Below are 8061 nucleotides of genomic sequence, written 5' to 3'. Positions count from 1 at the left end.
TGCTTTGCGTGGGTTATTTTATGTGGTAGTTCTCAACCTGGGGGTAGAATGACCCTTTCACAGGGGTCACCCTAGACCACCAGAAAGCACAGGTATTAACATTATGATTCATAACAGTAGCAAAATTACAGTTATGAACTGGCAACCAAAATAATTTTGTGCTTGGGGGTCAGCACAACAGCAGGCACCATATTAGAGGGCCGCAGCCTCAGGAGGGGTGAGCACCACTGTAGCCACTGTCGAGAGCCGTCTGACACTTCCTGCTGTTTCCTTTTCTTTTCTCTAGTCCCAACACGAGACAAACTCTCTAGGAGAGAGCTGATTTTTGTCTCTGCTGTAGTTCCAGAACAGGGGTATGCACACAGTAGGGGATTTCAAATACGGAAGGAATGAATTAAAGCTGTATTCAGAGAACACTTTTAATTTGGAAGCTTAGGTCTTTATTCTAGAACGATTGCTTATGTTGTGTGCTGTTCTATGGTCATTTCCTTCTCATCCTGTTTTCTTTCCAAACTCCTATCATGGCCTCAGATTCTGGACATTTTCAAGTGCCTGCTGATGTTTAGTAAGCCCCCCCCCCAAAAAAAAATAAACTCTTGCTATCTTTTCCTGGGCTGGACCCAAACTCCTGGACTCAAACCATTTCCCTGCTTCAGTCTCTCAAGAAGTTGGCCCTGCAGGCCATTTCTTGGACATTTAAAAACTTGTACCAGCTGATTGTAAATTCTACTGTCATGTCTTTAGTTTCTAAGAGTGCTGTTGTGTCCTACCGTGTATTGGCACAATCAATTTACAAGCTAGACCGAGCAGGGTTCTTTTTCCAGCTCTCTGCTAAATCCCATTCCTGGCTATGAAACTCACTACCTCATCTAATGCTCAGACATGTTAGTTAGTCTTAGAAAATAAGAAATGCTGGTCACCTTTGGGGACATGGCAGTGATTTCTACAGTCCCCAGACAGCATGCAGCTCTAATCCAGGCCCCTCTTTCCTTCCCCTGACTCAGTCCTGACAGCCATGCCCACTCAGGGCTCAGGTTCATGAAGATGGGACTACATAGCAGGCCTAGCTTCTCTACACCTCTGCCTTCACTTTCCTGTCTACTGTCTAAACCAAGGCTTCTCAAACTTTTGCACTAATGACTTCTTTTTGACTGAGAAATTTTTACATGACCCTGGGTATGGAATTTTTACACAACCCTAGGTATGGGCATGGAAGTACACAAATCAAACAATCCTTTGGTATGCACAAATCTTGCTGTTCATTAAAAAGCAACGTAAGTTTGCATACTAATGAGATAGATGCTATGCTTGTTTTCTTGACACACAGAACTGAACCTTGGCTGAGCGCTGGATGCTGCAGGGCATAGAGCGTCTTCAGTGTTTTCAGGGTTGATTGACATTCTAATCCTGGATCACCAGTGCAGAGACTCACTTTGCACAGAAGAGAAGTACAAAGTAGGAGCGTGCTTAGGGCCGCTTCAAAAGGGTTGGAAATTCTGTCCTAATTCCAAGCTAAAATTTACCTAACTTTAAAACAAATGAAATTCAAATCAGTAACCGAAACTGGAAAAATTTAAAATCCAACACTGTGACACAATTCCATCCAAAGACCCTCATATGTGGAGGAAAGTAGGCAGGCTAATCAAAGTTTGTGTTCTGTCGTCAAACTATTATGTTCACACGAGAGCAGAAACTGCCGTTCATAACATAGAATAGCGCTGACCCTGAGCCAAGGCTTCTCAGGCACCAACACACACAGTGTGGCAAAGCGCACATGCCGTGCATTCGGAACGGAGGGCACAGTGAAGTCATCCGGCACAGTTGGGCCAGCCCCTCCGGAAACACCTTAGGGCCACCATTCTTTGATCGTTGCTTGTCCCCAAATCTTTTATTTGTTCTCAAAATTGTCATGATTTCCACCTTCAGTCAGGTGTCCACGGCTTACGAAGCTGGGTTCCAGATGCCAGCTTCCACATTCAGTAATGGGCCTCACCTAAATTAGGGTTTCTATGGCTGCGAAGAAGCACCATGACCGAAAGGCAAGCTGGGGAGGAAAGGGTTTATTTGCCTTACCTTACTTCATTGCTGGTCATCACTGAAGGAGGTCAGGACAGGAACTCAAGCAGGTCAGGATCCCAGAGCCAGGAGCTGGTACAGTGGCCATGGAGGGGTGCTGCTTACTGGCTTGCTCAGCCTGCTTTCTCATAGAACCCAGGACCGTCAGCCCAGGATGGTACCAGCCACCATGGGCTGGGCTCTCTCGCACTGATCACTGAAAGAACAAGTGCCTCACAGTTGGATCCCTTGGGAGCATTTCCTCTGATGACTCTAGCTTGTGTCCTGTACAGTGCCCCTCCCCTACAGTATTTAAGGAGCTGGTAAGATGCATTTCCAGGCCTAGACTCGAGCCAGAGGGGTTACTGAAAAGGAGACCTTTTGTGGCTCCTCCAGCGTGTGCACAGTTGCAGACCTTGTCCCTGGAGGGATGCTTTGGAGGTCCGCCCATGGAGGACCTCTGACTGCAGCAGCGGTGGGCGGGGCTGTACCTCAGGATAGCACCTGCTCTCATGTCTGGACTGCTGGCAATGCACCCTGGGTCATAGTTCCCGATCCTGCAGTACTATTAGCCGGGCTCAGGTGCGAGTCCAGGCCCTCTCCCACTGTCCAGTTTGGCACACACAGAAACACAATTTCGCTCTTTTGCGGGGGTAAAGAGTTCCTAACACACCCCCTCTCTGTTGCCTTCAGTAAGCCTTGCTGGTCTGCCTTCCTGCAGAACTAGATGGTACTACTCTGTTTCTAAAGTCCAAGGCCACAGCTCAGGCTTTCCTAAGGGTCCCTGGAGGTACCTCACATCCAGCTGTGGTAACGGGAAGTGCGGAGGCTGAAGAAGTGCCGTGTAGGGTACAGCCCTGGCAAACCTAGTGTACTGAGAACTGTGGATGCTGTTTTTCTCCTGCCAGAGGAAGGTGGGGGATCTGATGATACTGGCTCTTTCTGCTAATTCACTTGGTATGGAGGGAAGCAGACATGTCCGAGCTAGGCCTAGCTAGCACACGCCTACTGTGTCATCTCAGCCTGAGAGCTGTGTTCTCTTAGAGTGCCATGGAAAAGTCAGAACGAATGTCTCTAGTGCTCACAGAAACATGGTCACAATGTCAAAAGAAATATGACCTGCAATCAGAATTTGTATCAGTTTTGAAGAGTTGTTCCAGGCGTGATCCTGAGCATCAGACAGGTTTGGGTTAGAGGTTCAGTGCTGTAACAACTAGTATGTAATAATTTGGGGCAAGTTATTTAATATATGAGACTTTTTTCTGTCAGAAAAGAAAAAAGAGAGAAGGTTACTGGGAATGCCTATCTTCTAAGCACAATGGTCTGTGTGCAGGGTGGCTCAGTGCCTCCAGTTTTTGTCCTGTCTGAGGCTGGAACTACCTTCCCCAGAATCCCTTTTACATTTGATTCTGGATTTGAGTTTGTTATTTCAATTTGGAGTCTGTGACTTGTGCAAGATTTGGAAGGCAGAAGTAAAGGGAGATGCTGTTCTTGGGACACTAGTTTCCGAGGCTCATCAGTTAGAGTTTCCAAGGGCCTAGGAGCTCATAGCCCTTCCTGTTTTCTCACTGAATAGCGAGGGCAGGGTTCTCTGACCACCCATGAGCTGGTTTCTCCATCCATGGTCGGGGCTTCAGGCTGAAGTCTCCCATGGCCTTTTCTCTTGTCTTCCATTGTCACCTTCTGGACTTTTCCTCCTAAAATATCTCCCACATGCCTATGTAAGCTTGCATTTCTGTATGAAGCCATAATTCCTATGTCCCCTTCCCCAATTCTGATACAGCACCAACTGTCTCAAGACATGGGGCAATTGCTTCACAAATAGCAATAAGCATACAAGCAATTCGTCAGAATAAATTTGATGCTAACATCAAATTGTGAGGTTCAACTCTAGTTTATTTTCTTATTTTTATTTTATTAAAAATTTAAATTTATCTTACATATCAACCACAGTTTCTCTCCCCCCTCTCATCCCATTTCCTCCCTCCACCTCCTTTCTACCACCCCCATCCACTCCTCAGAAAGGGCAGGGCCTCTCATGGAGATTCAGCAAAGCCTGGCACAGTAAGCTGAGGTAGGCCAAGTCCCTCCCTCCTGCATCAAGGTTGAACAAAGCACCCCAGCATAGGAAATGGGCTCCGAAGAGCCAAGAACAGATCCTGGTTTCACTTCCAGGGGCCCAACACACAGACCAAGCTACACAACTGTCACCCACAAGCAGAGGGCCTAGTTCAGTCCCATACAGGCTCCTCAACTGTCAGTCTAGAGTTGGTGAGCTCCCACGAGCTTGAGCCAGCTGTCTCTGTGGGTTTCCCCATCATGGTCCACCCCGCTCTCTTCAGCAGGACTCCTGGAGCGCAGCCCAGTGAATTGAACATACATTTTATATGTACAGTGATTGGTTATCGAGCTGTGTGCTCACTAGGTGAAAGTGGTAGTGTCTGCTTTATAAATTACTGCCAGTGGAATTAACTTTAGAGAACCCATACTATTTTTCTTGGTTCACTAATATCAGCAATTTTTCTTTGTACTGTGTTTTTGTTCACCCCTATGGGATAGCTCTTCCAATCCAATTCCTTTTCCAGTTGTTCGCTTTGGATTTTAAACCCTCAGTTCCCACCCTCCTTTTGCCTGTGGAAACCATAAACAGAACACCCTGCTTTTCCATGGATCTGCCATTCGTAGTTTGAATGGTGCCAACATCTCTCGATTCTCTGGAAGTGCCAGGCTGTGGACTAGCTGTTCCAGATCTAGGAGCAGGAAAGAGCCACAGGGTAAATCCAGGGAAGGGAAAAAATGGGATTTAGAGCTAGTGCTTGGTCCCTGGGGCTTGACCTCAAGCTAAGGGAACAGAGGCAAGGACAGGGACTCTTTCTCAGTCCTGCTGGGCCTGGGAATCAGGACTAGGCAACACTTGATTGACGTTTCTGTACAAGAGCAAAAGCAACCAGTGCTGGTAAGAATCCTCCACTCCCGCATGTGGTGGACGCAGACGGCATTGAGATTAGTTCTCAACAGAAGCAAAGGTTTTTAATTTTGGTTAATGGCAGTGATTCTCAGCCCATGGATCATGACCCCTTTGGGGTTGAAGGACCCTTTTGCAGGGGTCACATATCAGATATCCTGTATATCACATAGTTAGGTTATAATTCATAGCAGTAGCAAAATTGCAGTTGTGAAGTAGCAATGAAAATAATTTTAGGATTGAGGGGATCACCACAACATGAAGAACTGTATTGAAGGATCTCAGCATCAGGAAGGTTGAGGACCACTGGTCTATGGCTTCAAATAGGTGTTACTTGTTAAGAATACTGGCTGCTCCACCGGGATACACAGGGGATGACACACTGTCCATGTCCTACTTCAAGGAAGGGTGTGCTGTAGTACTTCCCGGAGGATTCCCTGCTGTCCGCCCCTGTGAAGGGTGTGCTGTAGTACTTCCGGGAGGATTCCCTGCTGTCCGCCCCTGTGAAGGGTGTGCTGTAGTACTTCTGGGAGGATTCACTGCTGTCCGCCCCTGTGAAGGATGACCTCCTCCTAAGAGAGGGGAGACACCTTGCCCAAAGTTTCCCAAGGAAAAGTCTGTCAAGCCGCCTTAGTTCAGGGTCCTTCCTCTGCCTGGCTGAGGCTGGGATCAGGCCTAGTTTGTAGCTTGCTTTTGTCTCCCCCTTTTCTCCTCTTTTGCCCTCCCTTCCACAGGGTTGATCCCAAGGTGGTCAGCATTCAGCTTACCATCTGCTTCTCTGAGAACCCGGTCCACAGCAGACCCTGCTCTCCAGCTCTGACTGATGCCTCTGCTTCTCCAGTGGCTCAGCTTCCAATCGCTTTGACTTTCCTACTTTGCGCTTGATTTATTAACTTACCATCTTTTCGTGGAGTTTTGAGAGGGACTCGAGAGAAGAAACAATCGTTCGGTGGAAAGAATCATTAGGAGAACTGAAGGACCACATCACAGAACACTCATGAGAGCTGCACTTGGGATATAGTAGAACCAGAAAGCTAACTGAGAAGCCATTGCTACAAGCCCTAGCCTCACCATGGTTGCCTGCTCCAGCGCCACCCCATGGTCACTGCTGATATGGCTTACACCATCAGAGGCCCTAGTTCTGCTTCTCTTCATTACTCAGTGTGAGCCCTTCTGATTAGCAGGCTGTTGAGTTATACCTGCGAATCTGCAGCACCATTGTCTAAGGTCAAAGGTCAAAGGGAGGTTTAGTTTCCCAGATACTGCAGGTGTAACGGATTTGGACTTTGTCATTTTCACTGTTTGCAGCTTCTACCGTTAGCTAAGATGAACACGCCTTCTAAAACTTATTCCATAGCCGGTGCTTAATGATACTGAAAAAATTTCTTTGACTTTATAGGTGCAGTGTTTTACAGCTGGGCATTTTCCTGTCTGTACTGTCCCGCACCATTGACTTCATATTGAGAGACTGGAGGCTGAGCAACACAGAACTGAGATTTCCTGAACTCACTAACTCATAAATCTGTTAGGATCACCAACCATGAGAAAACAAAGGAGAAAAAACTGCTATTATGTCCTGAAAAATTCTTGATCACTTACTGACACTTACTGGAGCATTACCAATAGGGAGAGATACGGTCTCAGACAGAGCAAGGAAGCAAGCTGGCCTTGAGCCACAGCCACTAAGTGAATACACATGAACTATGTGACAAAGAAATATTTCAAAGTTAATGTTAGCCTAAGGATAGACATTAAGGGGATTGGTGGATCGCACCCTGTGATAATGCCTTAAGAGAGAACCTCTTGACGCTGGAGGGGTGGCTCAGTGGCTAAGTGTGTTCACGACTCACAGGGGGAGTGGGTTTGCTTCCCAGCACCTACATGGTAACTAGCAGCCGCCTGTAACTCTGCTTTTAGAGGACCCAGCGCCCTCTTCTGTCCTCCTCAGCACTGCGTGCACATGGTGCACAGACGTACAAGTTACCAAAACATTCACACCTCTAAAATAAAAATAATAAACCGTTAAAAACAGACTAACAGAATAAATGGCATCTGGGCCCTAGACCCACAAGTATGTGGGGAAACCAAAAGAGGGGATGAGGAGGTGGGAGAGGATCTGGGAGAAGTTGGGGAGAGGAGTGAGATTCAAGTGGTGGATATGCTCAAAGTGCGTTGTATAAAATTCTCGAATAATTAATAAAAACATTGTGCATATGCACACACACAAGCATACATACATACACACAAATTGATTTTATGTGTCAGAGAATGAATGCTTCCAAATCTACAGTTAGCAATGGGACAGTGACTTAAGACAATGAGTGATTAGGGAGAAAATCATCAACAATGTAGGTGCTAAATAAAAGAAATTTGCACCCCCAAGTTTTGTTCCCTGTCTGTTCACCCGAGGCACGTTTTTATTTTATTATGTCTACTCATGGTGGTTTCTGCCCTACTAAGAACTACTTTTCTTGGCCTTGGCCTTGTAAGGTAAGGAGTCCCTCAGACTCACCAAGAGGGAAAAGTGCTTGTCAAGAGAGCCTGGAGTTCCAACAAAAGTCCCCCAAAGTTGTCCCACTGGTACAAAAGCCACACACACCCTGTCAACAAAGGCACCGTACAGTTAAAATCCAGAGGACAAATTAGTAAATCCTAATCATAGAGGCGTTTATTCAGTTCTGACTAACATTACTGTCAAGTGTCAGCTACTTTGCCTCCAGACGGAGAGCGGAGAGAGCTGACTCGATCATCCAGTTTCTTTCCCAGTAAAACGTTCAGAAGTTCATTGGTCTGAGAAAGGTGAAAACTCAGTTAATACCTACAAAAAAATGCTGAGGAGGGCATGAGTCAGAGCTGTTTCTTTTCGGGAGATGTGGAACTCAAATTTTACTGAGGAAATCCAAAAATATCGCAGGGCTGAAGAATGGGGAGCGGGAACGCCTAGAGCGCCAGTCACTTCTTAAGGTGTTTAAGGAAAGGTTGCATGTCTGCAAGCACAGGAGGCTGCTCGCTCTGTCAATGGGTTTCTAAACTGGCTTCAC

The sequence above is a fragment of the Microtus pennsylvanicus genome, chromosome 20, assembly GCF_037038515.1.
Source record: "Microtus pennsylvanicus isolate mMicPen1 chromosome 20, mMicPen1.hap1, whole genome shotgun sequence".
Taxonomy (NCBI): domain Eukaryota; kingdom Metazoa; phylum Chordata; class Mammalia; order Rodentia; family Cricetidae; genus Microtus; species Microtus pennsylvanicus.
The sequence above is the reverse complement of the archived record's forward strand: the minus strand, read 5'-3'. Positions refer to the sequence as shown.